A 21,637-nucleotide genomic window follows, 5' to 3' on the forward strand; every position below is an offset into this window, starting at 1 on the left:
ACTGTGAATTTAACATTTGTGAAAACTTTTGCGAAATGGTCCTTCATGTGCTTGAGTTTGTGAAACCCTGGAAAGTTGACAAAAATCTAAATCTACTCACTACTGAATTTCTTCCCATCATTTACCAGATAGAACTTACCAAAGCTGAACTAAACTACAGTATCACCTCCAGAGTACTGCTTTGATTTGAAATTGGTTTTCCTAATAGTACTACTCAAGATATTAAATGAAGGAAATATTTAGAGTCTGTCAACACTGACTTTGCTATAGTGAGTGCCCAAATTAGGAAAACCACAATCTTACTGTACAGGTTAGCCTGGCTACTCCTTTCTTCCTTCGAGAAACAAGTTCTAGCTTGATTTTCTACCTCTCACCTTCTAGAATATTTACCTGAAACCACAAGTTCACAAGTTGACATGCTCTGCATAGAAAGGAAGCTTCCACTGAGTTCAATTTAGTTTTTTAAAGCCTTGATATACCGCCCTTCAGTGACATCAGAGCAGTGTACAATAAAAACAAATTAAAAACTAAAGAAATGAACTCCAAAAAACTAAAAGCAAGGACAGCACAAGTTTAAACTGAGCAGCAGCAGAAGAAGAAAATAAGAATATGACTGTTCCAGGGCAGACGGTGCTGCGAAGTCAGACAGTAACTAGAAAAGGGAAGGCCTGTGAAAATAACAGTCTTAAGGAGGGCACGAAATTGGAGATAGGAGTTGGTTTGTTTTTCTCGTTTTGGCTTTAATAATATTAAACTAAACGTCAACATCAACTTCATAGGGAAACTAGTTTGGACAGAATAATTGGGGCTTCTGCTTTAAGACTGAAATTCTCTTCATCTGCTCCAGCAGGTAGGAACATGCAGCAAGAAGTTGGAAACCAATCAAAAGGGGCATGTCTACTCTTTATGCTGCAGCCTGCTGTAATTCCCATGGTGTGGTGCACAGGATTCTCCCAAGAAATCTAAGGAAAATGCATTTTTGAATCTTCCCTCAGGTGAAGATCCTCCAGGGAATAATCCTTTACCATCATCCTAAGGACAGTCTACAAGAAAACCCAAGAGGAAGTTGTTCTGCAATATTACCAATTAGAAATTGGTTTCCACTTCTGGATCTGAAAAGTCTATCCCTGACTGAAGTCTGGCATGAACTGACTATTGGAATCTAATAAATTTCTACTTTCTCCTGCTCAAGGTAGGAAAATATATGCAATATTTATCATTACCTCCAAGATGATACTGAATTTTACTTTGGATGATATATTTCCAAACACCTCTGCACAAATGCTTATTAAATGCATATAGCATATTTCATTTATATAACAGGCTGATTAGCTAATTCAATGAGGATGTTACAGATACTCTGATTTTTTTAAATGCATATTGAATTATTATATAAATATTTGGTTAGCATCTAGGGAAAAGTGATAAAGACTTCTAGTCTATTAAAGGCTACTTGGAAAAATATGCTACTATGAGTTTTTAGATCTTGAGTATCATTTTCAATATGCCTTTAAAATGAATCATGCTTTTTTCTCATGATACAGGTTTGGCTATACCAGACAATCACAAACACTACTCAGCTTTCAGAATTTGATTTCAATTCATAGTTTGTCTGTGATCTTAAAAACTTCCATTTTTGTTTCTGGTAGAACTATAGGTTTTGTTTTTAATCTTATTATTAAAGTAAGAATATCTGGTAGTATAAACTAACCAAAGATCCATCAGCAAAACCTTTAAGATAACACAATGGGGGTGGGGTGGGTTGATATTCAAAGACATTTATCCAGTGGTTTCCAAGAGTTAACCAGGTTAATGCCTCTTTTTAAAAATAGCTCCCACTCCCCCTCCCCCAGAGACACTGATTAAAAGTTCATTTAAAATGTGTCTGCTTAGCAATGAGAGGGATCAGAGATTCTGCTCCCTTCTGTACTCAGTTTGTCCCATGCAGAAGTCAGTAAAACAACGTTTTCCTGTGGGGAGTATGCTGCATGTGGAGCAGTCCATTGTTCTGTGAATGGGGGAGCACAAGGATCAGCTGTTTGGACAGTATTTTGAGGCCTGAGTTCAGGGTTCCATTATTTATTTCTCTTTGATCTGTTTTAAAATGTTGGCTGTTCTATGTGTTATATTTATATGATATGGTTTTTATTTCTTATAGTGTTTTATTGTATTGTATTTGTAATCAGCTTTGAAACTGGTCTGATCTGTTTTAAAAGTGGAATATAAATTTCCAGTTTAAAAAAGATAATATTCATGAACTTCAGTTTCTCACCACTAAAATGTGCCAAGGTATTCCAAGACAATTAACTGGATAATTCCAATATTTAATGCTATCCAGCTAACTTTAATTGCTTAAGTCAGTTGCAGGTGAAGGAGGCCTAAGATAGCCAGAGAATGATATCTGGTTATCTTTAACTGGATATAGTCAAACAACCAGACTTAGCTGGATATATTCTGGAATACCCAGTTAATGATAACTGAATGAGTTTTCCAGCAGTCTTGATAAATCTTGGTAGTAATGCATTTCCAGGGTCTTCTGGTCATACAGATTCAAATCTTGTTAAAGATGAGTTTTAGAAATTTGGGAAATGAATATAGGGCATTCTGGAATGTTCATATACTGAGAGTGGCTACATCAATCTTTCAAAATACTGCTGTGGAAAGTTGTTTATTCTCTTTCTACTAATATCAGATCATTAGTATACTTATATTCAGCCTACTTTCAGTGTAAACCAATTATATAACTAATACATATAATATATATATTATTACTTGTGTGTTCATTTATACAAATCCTGCAACAGTACTATAGAAAATCAGTGTATAAAAACTGATGGTGTTACAATAAAGGTAGACAACGGAGTAAGAAAAGATAAATACATTGAACCATTTAGTAGTTAAAAGAAAGGAAGAGGAAAAGGGCAGAAGAGATTAGCATGTACGGAAAGGTTGCCTCTAAGGGTTTTCTTGACAGTGCTTGGAAAAGAGACCTGATATATATCCAAAGGCAAGTGATTTCAAATTGGAGGAGCAATTGAAAAAGGCATGACATCAAGAAGACGGGCATGTCTGAGAGAATACAACAGAGTGAAGAGAGCAGCAGTGATCAGAGGAAGGAGTCCATAAGCTGAAGCCAAAGTGGTGAAAGTTCTTTCTGAAATTTGGAGACAGTGAAGGGAGGTGGAGAGAGCCATTGCAAATTTGTTGGCTACATATCTGAATTATAGTCTTCCAGTGGCTTGAAGTCACACAATGGCTCAGCTTCTTTCTTGTGTACAATGTGACAACTGGGCAGCACCACATTGAACAGGAGGAGAGGGGGATGTTAACATTAACAGTGATGAGCAGAAAAGAACCGGGTGTCCCTGGTCCATCCCCTCCTTTCCTTTCTGGGGTGAAGCCTATTTGTCAGAGAGAAAGGGGCTAAAGCAGGGGGAAGAGGCTTTTCTCTGTCCTTTTCTTGCTCTCCTGTCCCACAACCACAAGGAATGGTGGGGCAGGAGAAGTTGGAGGAAAGCTGGAGCTGACAGGACAGAAGAGAAAAGTCACTCCTGGGAGAATTCTATGTATAGTGCCAAAAGTTAGGTGCCGAAGAGATCCATGCCGAGCCCTTATTCTATAAAATGGTGCCATAAGTTGTGTGCACTAATTTGGTCGCATGGTCAAATTATGTGCATGACTTAATTGATTAACATTCCAATCAGCGCCAATAACTGGTACTTAACAACCTATCAGCAGCTCTAATTGGCTTTAATTAGAATTAACGCACACAACTTCTAGGCACATTCTATAATGCTGGGCACATAGATTCTCATGAGCACAGTTGAAAAGGCTGTGTGTGGCCATGAGCGTGGCCATGGGTTGTGGGCATTTAAAAAAACTATGTGCACTATTATAGAATACACCTGATGCCTAACTTTGGCGCAGGTATTTAGGCCTGGCTTTAGGTAGCCTAAATGAGTGCACCTAAATTTTAGTCACAAGAACAGTGCATAAGTGTATTCTATAAACTATACGTAACTTTAGGTGTAGTGTATAGAATAATGCTAACTGCATGCTTTTAAGGCGCTGATTTTTAAGACGCCAGATATAGAATTTCCCTTATAGTGTGTGGGTTGTGCCAAGCTTTGGACACTTGATAGAAACATATAAGTCCGGTGTCCACAGTTAGGTGCGGATTGGCACTATTCCATAACTTGACATCTAACTTTTGGGAATGCCCATGACCAGCCTTTGCCCCTCCCATTGCCATGTCCCCTTTTGGGTTGTGCACAGGAAACGCTAGACGCCAAGTTATAGAATAATATGTAGGGAGATCTGCACGCAACTTCAATCAGACATTAATTAGTGCCAATTAAGTGGCCAAGTAGTGCATATTTCCTTGTTAAGTTTTGTGTGGTTCTCTGATTCAGTTGACAATGGGGGGAGGGGGAGGGAGTTCCCAGGATTGTTGGGAGGAAAAAGGGTTGAATGCATGAAAGGGGGTGAGGAGAGAAGAGGGTACATGCTGGTGCTGAATGCCTACGGGTGCAGTGCAAGAAATGGTAAATATTGGGTGGACCTTAGGATTATAAATACTTTGGGCAGAGGCTGTATAAAAGGAGGTGAATGTTTGAATGTGGGGGCAGTGTTAGAAAGAGTGAATGTTCCTAGGGAGGAGTGGTGTGGAAAGGGGTGAATGCTGGGAAAATTAAGGAATGGAATGAACACTGGAAAAGAAGTAAAGGGGAGGTTGAAAGCTAGGGGAGGGAGCACATAGCACAAGGAAGCAGTGAATGCTGTAGGAGAGGTGAGGAGGGCGTGAATAATGCCTCTGTCTCTATCTCTCTGGTCACAGTGCAAATTGAGCTATCTAGTACTTTATTTCACTCAAGGACCAGGCTGCTGCATATTTAGCAGATGTGAGGTGATGAGGGCTAGGAGGGAGTGAGAAAGGGCTGGGATGAAGAATTCCCAGAGAGCCTAGTGAGCATAAGAAGAAGGTTTTTGTGTGAAACAGAGCTGCAAATCTGTATTGACATAGCAAAGCAAGCTGATCAAGCTAGGTGTTAGATATGGGGGCTTTTTTTTTTTTTTTACTAAAGTGTGTTAGGTTTTTGCACTTAATGTGCTTTGGCAGCAGGAATCAGACTGTATTAAGTACAAAGGCCATGCCCTATTTGTTGGGGGTTGTCCAGCATGGCCTCTGGAATTAATGCAAAGACATGTAAATTAGCATACACAGATCCTGGTCCCAATTAGCTAGGCTGTACAAAGCAGTTTCTATTGAGGAGATGCTAAGTGAAGCCACACTAGCTGTAGAAATGGATGCTAATTACCAAGCACTCTTCACATTATGCAGTCTACACCTATTCTCTGCCCACAGAGGAGCAGCCTAATGGTCAGTACAGTGGCCTTAGAACCAGGGGAATGGGATTCAATTCCCACTGCAGCTCCTTGTGACTCTGGGCTAGTCACTTAACCCTCCATTACCCCAGGTACAAAATAAGCACCTGTATATAATATGTAAACCACTTTGATTGTAACCACAGAAAGGTGGTATATTAAATCCCATCCTCTTTCCCTAGTTCCTGCCCCTTAGCACAATGTGCATTGGACACACAAATGAACAAGCGGAAACAGTTATACCACTGTGGTTGGTGTTAGTGCACTTCTGCAGTAGCAGTTAATATTGGGTTACCATATGTCCGGGTTTACCGGTCCGCCCCAGGTGCATGCGCTCGGGGGGTGCCGGTCCCGCTGGTTCCCTGCTCTCTCTGCCCCGGAACAGGTTACTTCCTGTTCTGGGGCAGAGAGAGCAGGGAACCAGCGGGGCTGACGCAGCTCCGAGTGACGTGCACTCGGGGCGGATCGGACCTCACGCAGGTAAGAATGCGCTCCGGGGGGGAGGGGGGTGCGCCGCAGAGGGGGGGGTCGCGCAGTGCTGCACCCGGGGGGGGGGGCCCCAGGGGCAACCCGCCCCGAGTGCCATTAGCCCTCGCTACGGCACTGTATGTAAATGCTAGTCCCCACATCTTCTACTTTGGTGGTTTGTAATTAGAATAACATTAGCACATGGTCATAAAAAGGTATAATTTACAGCCACGCTAGAAATGGGTTTAGCACACAGGAAAGTCCCGCCTTAGGACACACTAATCCTATTTACTAGCACAGCTTAGTACAAGGCTTAGTACAAGGGCCCCAATATGCCCTAATTCTCACATTAATAGCGTATTACATTCTAGTAGAAGGACCCCAGGGTTCTTTATTTATAATTTGCTTTAGCAATACTAAATACAATGTATATGAAAGTGCCTTTATACTGTACATCCCAGCATGCATTGGGCCATATTGCTAAACACCCACAAGCACAGCAAGCTACACTATCAGCAGTGTTGCCAGGTGGGCGGTTTTACCGCCCAATTGGGTGGTTTTCCGCGACCCGCCACGGGAAATTTTTGCCCGCGGCGGGTTGCGGTTTTTTGGGCTGCTTTTTGGTCTTTTGGGCAGTTTTTTGGGCGGTTTTCGGCCACTGGGGGGCGGGGTTAGTGACGTTTTGGGCGGGGCCGATGACGGGGGAGGCGGGGCTGATGACGGAGGAGGCGGGGCCGATGACGGCAGGGGCGGGGGTGATGATGCAGGGGTGGGGGTGTCAGGGGCGGGGTTTGAGTTTGGGTGGGTTTTGGGCTGGATTTAGGCTGGTTTGGGTGGGAAAAAAATTTTCGACCTGGCAACTCTGACTATCAGTTGCACTTTCTCTGGGTCACTTTTAGGACAGGGTGAGTTGTTGCTAGAAAGCTTTCACACAGTGATCTGCTGTGCTACCATAAAACTTTTATAAAATTTACATTTCAAGAGAGTATCTTCCTCTGCTGAAGTTTCTGCTATTAATGTTTAGGGAAGAAGCTGCCATTGATATTTCTCTTCCTAATATATTTCCTATTTCACAGATGAAATGATTTTAAGGCCTTTCTCTGCATCCTGAGTGTAGTGTTGGCTTTTCTACCCTGCCTCTCTGATTTGGAACTCAGCATTGACAGGTTATAATTTTCTAGCTAAGGAATGGTTTACAGAAAGACACACCAGAAATGTTATGCTGTTTGTGGCAGAGGAATAATATGAATTTGTGATGGCATGATCCAATTTACAGTGTTTAGGCTGTATTGAAAGTTTTTATTTATCTGTTTTGCATCTCTGTACCTACTATTTAAAATGAGAGATTATGTGTGGACAGGTCTTGGAGTAAGCTCCAAGTCAGATTGGTAGTCTACAAAGCATAATATTTTAACTTAACCTCAGTGAGTTTCTGAAATGTCACATAATATTTAGAGATGCTGTGGTTTAGGCAGACATTCGATGGAGCAGCAGAATTTTCATCCAGCTCTAATATGTTTTTTGACCCACCAGTCTGTTCTGTCACATAAATAAATGTCCTAAACATCAAAGCAATAGGTTATATAAACTGCATTTCTTCCTTTCAAAAAGGACTTTTGTGCTGTTATTCAAGCTTTAGTTATGGTTGATCTAGGCAATTGTAACACGTTTTTTGGGGAGGACTTCCTAATCCAGGGGTGGGCAACCATGGTCCTCAAGGGCCACAACCTAGTTGAGTTTTCAAGATTTCCACAGTGAATATGCGTGAGATCGATTTGCATGTACTGTTTCTATTGCATGCAAATAGATCTCATACATATTCATTGTGGAAATCTTGAAGACTGCGCTGTGGTCTTCGAGGACCATGATTGCCCATCCCTGTCCTAAGGGGTCATTTTGCTATACATATTTTGAGTATTCAGTGTGCTAAAACAGAGACCATCCTAGGGGATTCACAAAACTTATTCACAGTGTGGTACATCATTTACCTTTAAATGCTAGTGATCTGCAACTCTAATAGAGAACATGGAGATGACGAGATGAGAATGAAGTAAAGACATCATGTAGGTGAGAATGTTATGAATTGTATGAGAACACAAGCACTGACCTGTAAGTAACAGTATTAAAGTGGGTCAGTCATTACTGAAGCTCAATATTTTACGGGCATGGGTAGGGAGTCTTACATGACGTGGGTGTCATTGGAAGAATTGCTATAGATCATTTCGGCATGAAGAAGACATGATTTATGTGTTTAAGGATGCTGGTGAATCTGTATTGTTGGATGATTCAGGTTAGGTGAAGGGACCCTAGTATGGGTCGCTGTCTGAAATCCAAGGGTGAGGCAAGAAGAATCAAGGATGGGACACCCTCAGCACTAGAACATGGACAATGTGAATGTCTGCTTGACATAGCTGTTCTCCCATTGGTTTGAGCTCTCAGGTGTCGGAAACCATCAAGACCTGGCTGGCCAAGGTCAGCAAATGGGGTGGGGGGCAGCTAAAGATTCAATGAAAATGTTGACATGATGATAGGTAACATTCATAAAAGAAGAGTCATTTTGAAGACTAAAGCAGACAACAGCAAGAGCTTAGTGGAGAATTAGGGCCCAAAGAATAGAAAGATCACAATAAGTAATTTGAGTATGAAGAATAACAGCCTCACAGCAGAAAGTCCGGAGTGAAGGACCAAGTTCTTGCAAAGGAGGCAGATGAGGCGTAAGCATCTGTATGTAATAGAGGAAATGATTCAAGCAGGATGCCCTGGAAATGAAGTGCAAACCTTGGAGCAGATAGGAGAAACACACTCACTAGGAAAAGCATACTGACACCTGCTGGTGGGAGGGTAATAGTTCATCTATTTCAAAGTCCTCTTAGCAGCACTGTGGCCCACGAGTTGGCGGCAGAACCTCACATTTTGGGGACTAAAAAGAGGTACCTCATATGTGAATATAATTGTAAAAACAAAGGAAACAACTCAGCTGGTTTATTTGCAAACAGTAAAGGCTTCCAGACAGTTACTCAGGAAAACCACAAATACAAGGATTAGCAATGTTGTGTCCAATATCTCAACATAAAATATGATGCCCTCACCATAACTTTAAGAATTTAGAGGACTGAGCTTAAGATGTGTAAGGTAGTAGGAATGTGTATGGGAGTATGTTCTGTGTTACAGCAGTTGTAAAAATGTACTTATGCATCTTAGAAGACAGGATGCAGAGGTAAAATTGGAGAGTCTGCAATTTTGAACTGGGGGGAGAAGGATTCATCATGGTGCAGTAAAAGTTCACCTTTAACCACACCTTGATTGCCGATGAGATTCAGCAACCTGCCTTACAGGAATAGTGCTGCTTGCAAGCCACCTCGTAAGCAACATTATTCCCGTGGCCCATGAGCATTGAACCGCAAAGCCGTGGCCCAATGCTCCTGGGCCTCAAGGAGAGGGTTCCCCCAGTCTTCCCTGCATCTCCCAATTCAACCTCCCCTGCACAAATCCTGCCCACCCCACTCAGGGGCTATCTGAGAAAAAGCATTGGTGGCCCGGAAGGGGGGGATCTTTGAGGTCCTCTGGATCCAGGGATTCTTTGGGCAGGAGTAACAATGTGACCTCTACTGCTAGTCATGTGAGACTGCTGCTATGGGTGCCATTGTTGACTGTAGCATTCCTGCCTGAAGAACCCTCTGGACTCCCCAGACCCCCGAAGACCCGATGGACCCTGAGGATCTCCCAGACCTCCCTCCCCCAGAACACCAATGCAATTTCTCAAGTAGCCCTGGGTGGGGTGAGCAGGACTTGTGTGTGTGTGTGTGTGGGGGGGGGGGGGGGGGGGGGGGGTTATCAGAGGGTTCAGGGAGGACTGGGGGAGAACCTTCTCCTTGTGGCCACTGAGCTTTGGGCCATGACTTTGTGGTCTGATGACTCAGGTGGTAAAACAACCCCAGCAAAAAGCTGGGGTTATTTTACTGTGATTTTTGGACCCAACATGACTTGTGGTATATCATATGTATTTGCATATTTTATATCTCATTACTGCCTAACTCGCAGCAACTTAAATATTATGTCAGGTAGTGTTAAGGCCTTTTAAGTCATGTTAAGGCCCAAATAACGTGACTTAAGACCCTAATGCTGCTTGATGAATTCCCCCCCCCCCCCCCCAACTCACATAATGAAATATTTACAATGTTAATAGTGAAAAGTAGAATTATAGGATCTGCGAACCGTAATATGATATAGATATGAAGTTTGTAATAGTTTATATGTTTCTTACTGAGAATGGTATAGACGTGATTAAGGGAAATAGTTCATATATATAACGTGCTAGTTAAAATGTGTCAATGGGATTTAAAAAAATGGATGGATATTTACAAGGGAAGGCAAAGAAAATGCAGAAATATTGAAGTTGGAACTGGAAAGTGAATAAGTAGAAGAGGAATAGGAGGTGATTGGTTTTCTTAAGGACTGCTCCTATTCTTCTGATTAATTTAAGCAGGTTTTTGATTGTGGTCTAATGGGACTTCTTCTTTATTTATAATGGTGTTTGTTTTGATTGATGACATATTGATTTCTTATTCTTGTGCTCGTTTTCCTGTAACAAGGGTTTTGCTTGTGAGATATATTTAAAAATTCAATAAATATAAAAGTAATAAAAAATGGATGACAGGTCAACATACATAATATAGATTACACAAAACAGACATAAAATCGACAATGTGACAACAGTTGTAAAGCTTTCAAAAATTATAAATCCTAAAAGCAAACATCAGAACATAGCTAATGAATGGCTTTATTCCTTCCATAATACAGGTGCCTTTTTACAAAGGCACGCTGAAAGATGGCCTGCGGTAGTGTAGATGTGTGTTTTGGGCATGTGCAGAAACATTTTTCAGCGCACCTGTAAAAAAATGCCTTTTTAAAATTTTTGCTGAAAATGGATGTGCGGCAAAATGAAAATTGTCGCATGTCCATTTTGGGTCTGAGACCTTACCAACAGCCATTGACCTAGTGGTAAGGTCTCACACGGTAATCAGGCGGTAATGGTCTATGCGTGTAAAATGCCGATGATCGCCCGATTACACCCATGCGCCAGAAAATAAAAATATTTTCCAGCGCGCATATCAGACGAGTGTCAAAAATGAAGTTACCCCAAGGGTCATGCGGTAACTCAAAATTGACGCACATTGGGTGTGCGTAGGTACCTATGAGGCTTAGTAAAAGGGCCCCAAAGTATTTTTTCTACAAAGGAACGCCATTATAAGAACAGATGAGCATATCAGTATTTTTTTAAAATGTTTTAAGAATACAGTTGGTACATAGAGGAGGATGGAGATACTGCAGACATAGCTGAAGCTGAGTTTAATGTGCTTCCTTATCTTGGAAATGTAGGGAAGTAAATGAAAAAGTCTAAAAATAGAAGAAATATTTTCTCAAGGACACACACAGACTAGAGGAAATGCACTAATATCTTTACAAATTCTTGGAAGGTTTTAGCTCGACATATTTAGATATCGTCCATAATTGCAGAAGAATTAATTATTGTAGTTATTGAGAAATAAACAAGAAAATGCCATGACACGTCAAGAAAAATACAACAACCTCTTTCATTTCTTGACCACAGCACATTAAGGGGCCCTTTTACAAAGGTGCGCTGAAAAATGGCTTGCGGTTGTGTAGTCACATGTTTTGGGCGCACTCAGAATCATTTTTCAGCGCACTTGAAATGTACTCAATCTGCTGCCCCTCACTACCTCTCTACCCTCATCTCCCCTTATGTTCCCACCCGAAACCTCCGTTCACAGGACAAATCCCTCCTCTCAGTACCCTTCTCCACCACTGCCAACTCCAGGCTTCGCCCATTCTGCCTTGCCTCACCCTATGCCTGGAACAACCTTCCTGAGCCCCTACGTCAAGCCCCCTCCCTGCCCATCTTCAAGTCTCTGCTTAAAGCCCACCTCTTCAAAGCTGCCTTCGGCACCTAACTCTTACCTTCAGGATATACGGACTGCCCCAAATTGACTGCCCCCATCGTATCGTCTACTCACTTGTCCTTTAGATTGTAAGCTCTTTGAGCAGGGCCTGTCCTTTTATGTTAACTTGTACAGCGCTGTGTAACCCTAGTAGCGCTTTAGAAATGTTAAGTAGTAGTAGTAGTAGTAAAATGCCTTTTTACAATTTTTGCTGAAAATGGACATGTGGCAAAATGAAAATTGCCACACGTCCATTTTGCGTCCGAGACCTTACCGCCAGCCATTGATCTAGTGGTAAGGTCTCACGCGGTAACCTGGCGGTAATGGTCTACGCGTGTAAAATGCTGATTACCGCCCGATTACCACCCATGCGTCATAAAATAAAAATATTTTCCAGCGTGTTTAACGGATGCGCATCAAAAATTAAATTACTGCAAGGGCCACGCGGTAACTCAAAATTGATGCACGTTGGGTGCGCATAGGCTCCTACGCGGCTTAGTAAAATGGCCCCTAACTTCCTTCTCTGGTATACTAAAGCCCACGGTACATTCCCAGCCCTGATTTTTCAAGCAAGTAGTAAGGGACTGTTCAAAATTTAAAATAAAAATGAAACACAATCTAGGTATTACTTAGTTGCATGCTGAGGGTTAAGCATGCCTAGTTTCCAGTGGTTTGTAATTATTGTGCCTCAGAAAACTCAACAGTGATTTATATGATCACATTTCCAAGAAATTGTCATGTTACTGTGAAAAGAGCAAAAACCAGTTGCGGATCCCCTACTCTAGAGATGGCAACATTCCTACGCCGAACATATTTCATTCTATGATAACAAGACACACTGGTCTCCTGCTGAGATGAAAAGTTTCAGACTTTTTTTTTTTTTACTTTATAGTATATTAAAAGGGATTTAGGAGCACAGAAATAAAATTACATATGGATGAAAATATCTCCATCTTTGACCAGGTACCATTATATTGATACAGGGAGAAGTTGGGTCGACGAAGAGACTGATGCACCAACCTGCAAAAATGTTTTGCTAGAGATGCAAATGAGCTCCTGGCTCATTTACATTCATAGTAAACTTTAGATAATTTTTTTTTTTTGCCTGCTGACATGATCTGGAAAGCCCAAAAATTTCAAAGAAAAGCTCCCTTCATGCAACAGTGTGAGGTCTCTAAAGAGGCTGTACATATAGCAGAGGAGTGGCCTAGCGGTTAGAGCACCGGTCTTGATATCCAGATGTGATCAGTTCAAATCCCACTGCTGTTCCTTGTGATCTTGGGTGTCACTTAGAGGCATATTTTCAAAGCACTTTGGGAGGCTAAGTTCCATAGGTTTCTATGGAACTTTGGGAGGCTAAGTGCTTTGAAAATGAGCTTGTCTACCTACTACTACTACTACTACTACTATTAAACATTTCTATAGCGCTACTAGACTTACGCAGCGCTGTACAAATTAACATGAAAAGACAGACCCTGCTCAACAGAGCTTACAATCTAAATTGGAGAAGTTTGAACCGTATGCAGAAGCGGATAGGGAGCCAGTGAAGCGATTTGAGGAGAGGGCTAACGTGAGTATAGCGACTCTGGCGGAATATAAGACGCGCAGCAGAGTTTTGGACAGATTGAAGAGGAGATACCATTGCCTCAGGTACAAACAGATTGTGAGCCCTCCAGGGACATAGAAATACCAAGTGTGCCTGAATGTAACTCACCTTGAGCTACTACTGAAAAAGGTGTGAACAAAAATCCAAATAAATATAAAAATCCTAATACATATCAGAGACTCTCCCTAGGAACCTGAAATCTTTGGTGGGGCCAGTGGGTTTCATATTGCCCCTTCTGCTCTGTGGCTGTGCAAGATGTTAACAATTGAAGTCCCATAGGTAATTTCTAGTATTTTAAGCCCTACCCTCAGATATGAGCTATGAACCTCCGAATTCCCTAGAGCTTAACACAGAGCATAGAGATTCCCTTAGGGTAGAAGGAATCCTTGGTTGCTCTTGCTGTAGTGATGCCAGCTGGTGAATTGATGCTAGCATTTTCAGCTAGTTGACATATAAAAGTCATAATCTCAGATTTTGATGAGTATAAAATATTCACATGACCAGCACACACATGGATTTCAGATCCTGTGGCTCACACATATAAGTTTCTGATCATGATGATGTGTCCCACTGTTGAAAACACTTGGATACCCTCTGCTATAGCACAGTCAGTGGCAAAACCTATCACAGAGTGGGCAATGATGTCCTGACAAGGGAATAACTACTGAGGGAATGTAGAGTCCGTATTCTTTACCACACGAACGCCATGTTTGTTAAATATACAATAATTTGAAACAGACACTCTGTGAATGAGGAGTGTTTTTCTGTGTTTCAGGAAGCAAAGCCAAAGGGCTTAGAAATTAAACTTCCCTGTTGCTTGGAAACAAAACACAGCTAGTGTCCCCTTCCTAATGAGGATGCAGGAGGAGTTTATACACGTATTAAACAAAACCTCAAGAAAAGGCCAGATGGCATACTTGATAGATTAAATGGCACACCAAAGGAATTCTACTAGAACATGCAAGGAGAGACGTTTTGGATTGGCTTTACCAACAGATGATCTGTTGTACAGAGATTCTGGAAATAAAAAAAAAACGCACAGAAAAGTACAACAGGTTTCTGCAAAAGTCCTTTATTAGCAACAGACACCTCACTACTGCTCTTCTCCTTCTGACTTCAGTACTGCCCAGCTACCTGGCTACAAGGGGAGGTGCTGGAGCAGGGATTCAAGGCACTTTTGAATAGAATTGGAGAATAGCTTCAGAGAGGATTATGCACTATGGCACAGGAAGAACTTTCCCACAATGCATCAGTGTGCTCCTGAAAATTAGTTGAGAAGCACTGCTACAGTGCAGAAACACACTGATGCATCATGGGAAAGTTTGTCTTGTGTGTGTATAAATGCACTACGGGGCCCTTTTACAAAGGCGCATAAGGCCCTACGTGCATCCAGCGCACGCCAAATCAGAATTAGCGCCTGGCTATCGAATGCCCCAGGTGGTAATTCTGAATTTGGCGTGTGTCGAAAACATGCGGTACAAAATATTTTCTATAAATGGCAGTGTGTGCGTGCTGCATGCCTATCAGCTGGATAATGCGTGAGACCTTACCGCTAAGTTAATGGGTGGCGGTAAGGTCTCAGGGCGAAAGTGGACGCACGTTGGTTTTTATTTTGCCGCATGTCCATTTTCTAGCCCCTTAAAAAAAGGTCTTTTTTCCAGGACGTAGCAAAAACGGACCCAGCATGCGCCCAAAAGACGCACTCACACTGCCACAGGCCACTTTTTTGCCGTGGCTTTGTAACGGAGCTCCTTATGGCAGTTCTTCACAAGTACCAGTATTTCCTTTAAACTCTGCCAAGCAAGAGAAAGAATGATCCTGCATAGTACTATATACTTTTGTATCAAAATATATTTTCATGAAAAATTAGGGAAAACAAACTTCTTGCATAGAACCTTGTTTATTTTTCCAATCTGTCTTTGGCTTCTGACCAGAACTGTCTTCGACTTGGCTGGGAAGTAACAGAAGAGCACAGCTCAGGCCCTGCAGGCTCTCAAACTGAATCTACTAGACTCATAAACTTCTCTTTGTATTTACACAGCTTTGCATCTCATTGAAAACACATTTTCCCCCACCCAAAAAATATCCCACAACATTATATAGTGGAACTTACTGCACTCCCCCATACCTGAAACTTTCAAACTGATGTTGTGTTGTTTCCCCTGGCATATCTGGCACAGCAGAGGATATTATGTCTGGACTGGCTCATTTGTACTAGATTTAGAAGGTAGAATTACATGTATCTTAAGTTACGCTGACTAAAGTGATTGCATCTATTTCATAAATCTGTAGGTTATATGGTGGCTGATGCGTATTTCAAATGAGTCCTATATGATGTCTGCATGATGTTTTGAAATGACTGTGGCTTAGATAACTTCTGACACACAGGCAAACTCATAACTGCTCATCATCTGTCATCTTTATAAAACGTCTTACAAAACATTGTATTAGTCTGGTGCTATGAGACTTGCCCCCTGTCATTTACAGACCTGGTGTTGGCATTCAAAGTTTGTTTTTGAGAGGTTTGGACTTTTGGAATTTTGATCTTGGATAACATGAGTCACTTTAAATCTAATTTAGATTGATTGGTTTAGATTGATTATATAGATTTGAAGTTACCAAAATAGTTAATGTTTTTGAACTTAAGGGGGAATCTGTGAATCTAAATCTAGAATCAGGTGAAAAAGATCTTAAAAGGCAGTTATGGAGGCTGGAATTGGATTGCAGACAGCTGGGATTTATCTGAGGCAGTATGCAGCTTCTTCTGGTCTGATTTTGATTACACAGATTCTCTGGATTTGGCTGGAGATCAACTTTCATCCAAAGCAGTTAACCCAAGCCTGGATTTTATTTCTGCATCGTGGCTGATCTTTTTGGTTTTTTTTTTTTAGAAGGACATAAGCAAACATGAAAGCCCTGATGTACTAAGACTTTTTTTTTTCCTATTCTGGGTCTATGGGAAAATGCTTATGAAGTCAGGCTCTACAAGAAGGATCACAGTAAAGAAAACTCAAGTCAGCTGTGAGAACCTTGCCTGTTTTGCATTCAGAGGGAACTGTATATGGGAATTTTTTTGTTTCTTCAATACAGTAAGACTTGCAGTAAACTGCTTATCTGTTTTATTTCTTTCCAACCCCAATGGATGTTGCAAAGCAATTATATACATCAGGTATTGAAATGTTCATCTGGCTGTCAGGCTGTCTGTCTGGGGCCAAAATAACTCTTCAAAACTGTAGTAGAATAGGACCAAATTTAGTGTAAGGGAAAAAATGGTGAAAAGACACAAGTTCAAAAATGGGCCAGATTGGACTAGGGGTTCCTGAGAAATAAGCTCCCCTCAAAAAGAGTTCAGTGCATTTTCTGTGAGAGGAGCAGTTCTAGCTTCGGCAGCACACTGAAACATAGAAGATAGGCAATTGTTCCTTTCAAACTGCCTCACCTGGTCACACACATACACAGAGCCAACATGCACACAGACACAACACAGTCAGCAAACACACACACACACGGATTGAAAATAATTTTACGAGGAATGTTCCTTTTTCTTTCCTCACCAATCCACCTAGTGCTGCCACACTCTGACCCAGTTGGGATGGCTTCGATGAAATCATACAGGGGTCCTTTTACTAAGGTGCACTGAAAAATGGCTTGTGGTAGTGTAGGCACAGGTTTTGGGTGCGCCTGTAAAAAAGGCCTTTCAAAAAGCTTTGCAGAAAATGGACGTGTGGCAAAAATCAAAATTGCTGTGCGTCCATTTTGGGTCTGCGACCTTACTGCCAGCCAGTGACTTAGCGTAATGGCCTACGCGCATCAAATGGCACGGTAATGGCCTACGCGCATCAAATGCCACTTGGCGCGCGTCTGATACACGCGTCTGAAAATAAAAATTATTTTTCGGACATGCGTATTGGACGCATGCCAAACATGAAATTACCACAAGAGCTACGCAGTAGCCCGGTTGTAACTCCATTTTGGCGCACATTGGGCATGTGTAGACGCTTATGCGGCTTAGTAAAAGGGCACCACAGTGTATATTTAATTTTCTTCATTGAAATTCTACTGTGAAACCTTATATAGCCTTGTTAATTGCTGTGAGTACTGGCAATGTGTCACAGATGCATTGCAATATCTGTTGCCTTGGGACAGTGTCATCCTATAGTTCCATTCAAACTACATATCCCTCCTATTTCCCTTCCAGGTCAGAGGCACACAACATTAATTTTCATTACACTGTTAACTACATTTTTGGTAATGATAATGTTGTGCCCTCTATTACATGATGTGGTAGAGCAGTGGTTCTCAACCCAGTTCTCGGGGCATACCTAGGCACTCAGAATTTCAGGATGTCCACAATGAATAGATGTGTATGCACTGCCTCTCTTGCACATCTTTCTCGTATATATTCCTTGTGGATATCCTGAAAACCCTGACTGGGCTGAGGGTGTCCCAAGGTCTGAGTTGAGAACACCTGTGGTAGAAAGATAACATGCTTCAATTCAGTGATATGTGTTACACCAGCCAGTGTACTAAAGATTTATTACATTAATTCATGTGAATTCTAAATCACTTTTAAGGTCATGACCACTATCACCTAAGGGGGTCACGAGAAAACTAGTACTGTTCCACGTGACTAAACCTAGGGCAAGGACAAAAATAATCTGCTGATAGCAGGGCTGGAACCCAAGGCTGTGACAGCTCGGGAAAGCACCGGAGGCTTCGTCATTTACAGTCTGCTGTTCACATATTCAGTTATCAGCTTTCATCTCTGTTCATGCGAATTAGGGATGTGTAATTTCCCTTGTTGTTTATAGGATTCTTTGTTTCATTCAAAGAGTTTTTAATTTGTTTTCTTTTCAGGACAATAGTGTTAATAGTGTGCAATAGTGAACAATATGTTCACTATTCTTCAATAGCGCATCTGTTGATCATAGCCGCCGAGAGGGGGGGGCAGGGGGGACAAAATTCCCTGGGCCCGGGCCTCCAAGGGGGGCCCGGTGCCGCAGTCCCACCCGCCCTCCGTCGTTGACCGTCTTCCCCCTGCATTGAAATCGCAGTCTCACCTCCGTGAAAGCAGCGCTGCAGGCAGCAGAACGTCTCCCTTCGGCCCTCCTTCCCTCCCTGTGTCCCATCCTCATCTGACGTAACTTCCGCGAGGGCGGGACACAAGGAGGGAAGGAGGGCCAAAGGGAGGCGTTCTGCTGCCTGCAGCGCTGCTTTCACGGAGGTCAGACTGCGATTTCAATGCAGGGGGCCCGGCCCGGTGGCAGACGGAGGGGGGGAGCGGCGGGGGCATGGAGGGGGAGCAGTGGCTGCGGCGATCTCAGGGAGGGAGCGGTGGCAACCTCGGGGGGGGGGCAGTGAGGGCAGCATGGGTGGGGGCCCGGGGGCGGCCTTGCCCCTGGCCCAGCCCAGTCTCTTGGCGGCCCTGCTGTTGATAAAGTATGCACTATTGAGCAGTAGGGCACTCTATTGATGACAAAGGAAAAGAAAAACTAATGGTTTCTTTTATCAAACTGTGCTAGCAGTTCCCGCGTGGCAATGTACCTGAGGCAATGAAGGGTTAAGTGACTTGCCCAAGATCACAAGGAGCAGCAGTGTGATTTGAACTGGCACCTCTGGATTGCAAGACCGGTGCTAGGCCATTCCTCCACTCCACTCCATACATATTGCTGCACCACTCCCAATTTGTGGAATTCCAATGCAGACTCCTGTGCACCTTAGAGGGAACGCTGACTACCATGTGCAGACTATATCTGCTTCAGGGGATTTTAGTCATCATTAGCTAAATCAAATCATGGTGGAATGTTGGCTGACTGAATCCAAAAAGACTGAATAATTTATGTCTCCTTGACATAGGTGCGACTAAATGCCAAACTCCAAGATAATGTGAATACTGCATGATTTCTGTCTACCCTATAAATTTGTAGTCACAGGTCTCATGCTATACTTCTGTACCACTTATTCAGTCTGTAAAAGATCCCTGATAACTGGGCATGATTTGTGCTCTCAGACTGACCCTGTTTCACTCTCAAGATTTCTGGTACTTGCATTTAAAGCATCATATTCTCAATTCCTTTTTTACCCCTTCTGGCTTTGCTGTCCTCTTGAGTGTGCCACTGTGATCCTCTCTGCTGACAAAAAAAGCCAAATATAACCCCTGGCTGCAGTGCTGAGTAGGATCAAAAGGAGTACCCACCCCGTGTATCGCAGTCCAAAAAAGCATAATCACATGTGTCCAATCAGGTAGCAAGCTAGGGTTTTTTCAGTGGTGATTCCCAAATTGTGGAATAATCTACCTCAGCTGTTGCATAAAGAGACAAACTATGAGTGGTTTCCAAAAATTTGAAAACTTTGCTGTTTCCTAGATAAGGGTTGGAAGTGTGAGGGGAGGAGTTCTGGTGCTGCTGAGATATATTGGAGTAACAGGCGGGAGGAATGGTTTTTATTGACGATGGTTTTATATTAGATTTTTATTTGGTTGGTTACTGCTTTAATTGCCCCTGTAGAAGCTTGTAAGCAGTATGTAAGTATTTCACTTACATAAATAAAATCATGCTCGCATAGAAGCTGCATGAAAGCACAGAGAATCAGCATGCATGGCTCCTGTGAACCTCTTTACATGCTACAACCCTACTCATGGCACAACTTTCTTTCGTAACAGGAAGTCCTTGTGGGGGGGGGGGGGGGGGTGACTACAGCAAGGCCTGTAGGCCAGTGGGCTAGTCAGACACTCACGTATGGGTGAGCCTAAGCCCAAAGTGGATGGGCATGAGAATCCTGCCCCCGTTATCTTCTCCCCCCCCCCCCCATGTGATCTAGCATCTCTCACTTCCCCCACCCCCGCAGGTGATCTGACATTTCTCAACACCCCAACACCCCCCTTGTACCTTTTAAACACTTCAGTTCTTCACTTCCCTCCACCCCTGCAGGTAATCTGGCATTTCTCTACACTCCAACACGCCCCTTTTACCTTTTTCAGTTCTTCATTGGCAGTGAGCAGCAACTCTTACACACGCTGCTGTGCTGGCCCCAGAGCCTCTGATGCAACATCTTGTTTCCACATGGGAGAGAATTGAGAGGCACTGGATCACCTGTGGGGAAGGGGAGGAAGAAATGCTAGACTTCAGCTGGTAGGGTGTGGGGATCCTTGCCAGCCACATTAGAGCTGCACTGCTGCTGGGTGGACCTGTGCCTACTTGGGCCCAACCGTGGCAATGCCACTGCCTAAACGCATGCAGGCTCCCTGGAATTTTATCAACTAAGTGTGGAAAAAGGAAAGGAAAAAGAGAGAGGTAGAGGATCGATTCTTCCAGTAGTGAGAATGCATGGCAAGGAATGGCCCAAACCAAGTGCACACAGAAACTGCAAATTATCAACACAAATATCAATACTAAACATGTAAAGTAAGAACAAAATTGTAACAACAAAGCAGAACATAACTTGTAAGAACAAATTGTATCAACCATTTTGAACTGAAACCTGTTTCTGGATAACAGTGGGATACAAGAATGTAAAAATAAATAAATAAATACTTAAATAAAATTATGGAGAAGAAGAGAGGAGGATGTTACAGGATCTTGCACAGTAGGGGTAGGGAGAAAGGAGAAAATATTATAGAACAGGAAATGGGTGTGGTAGCTCTGTACGTGAACTGTGCTCTCTTTTCCATCCTGTGCGACACATAGATCCCATCATTAATCATTGTGACCAAGCATGTAGCTGCTCAGCTGTTTCATTGTTTTTTTCCCCCCTATTAATAAGTTCATGTTCTCATCTCCGTGCATTCCTAGGACTCTTACCTAAGTGGTGAAGAGCCACACCCAGTACCTTCTGGCCTTCAGAGAATGTGACATGTGGATCTGCTGGAAAAAAGGGATGTTTATGTTTCTTTTGAAAAAAAAATATGTACCATGTGTTGAAAGAAATGACATTTCAAGTAATAGGTGTTCTCCTTATAGCTGGCTAAAACAAATATTTCTTCACATTTAGAAGGTAATTCTATAAGTGACTTGAACTTATAGAACAGCTTTTTACATGCTAAAGAGTAAGCACTTATAAAATGGCCCTGGTAATATGGGCTAGAGTCTATATATGGCCCATGAAAATTCAGCAGCAAAAATATTTCTGCCTAGGTGTATTCTGTAAAAATACGCCTAGCTGGTTTTTAGAATATGCCTCGTGGTAATGCCTGTTCCTAACTCTAGGCGTATCCATTTAT

At 42.4% G+C, this 21,637-nt stretch overlaps 1 protein-coding gene across 1 annotated transcript in view; it reads left to right on the forward strand.

Annotated features, from left to right (window-relative positions):
* Nucleotides 1-972: 972 nt before the first annotated feature.
* The window catches only part of FRMD6 (FERM domain containing 6), a 331,509-nt gene continuing 310,844 nt past the window's right edge, over nt 973-21,637 (forward strand). The window contains exon 1 of the mRNA XM_030215255.1: nt 973-1,192. The gene's annotated coding sequence lies outside the window, so the exon portion shown is untranslated. The remainder of the gene's footprint in view (nt 1,193-21,637) is intronic.

This window comes from Microcaecilia unicolor, chromosome 9 (assembly GCF_901765095.1).
Source record: "Microcaecilia unicolor chromosome 9, aMicUni1.1, whole genome shotgun sequence".
Classification (NCBI taxonomy): Eukaryota; Metazoa; Chordata; class Amphibia; order Gymnophiona; family Siphonopidae; genus Microcaecilia; species Microcaecilia unicolor.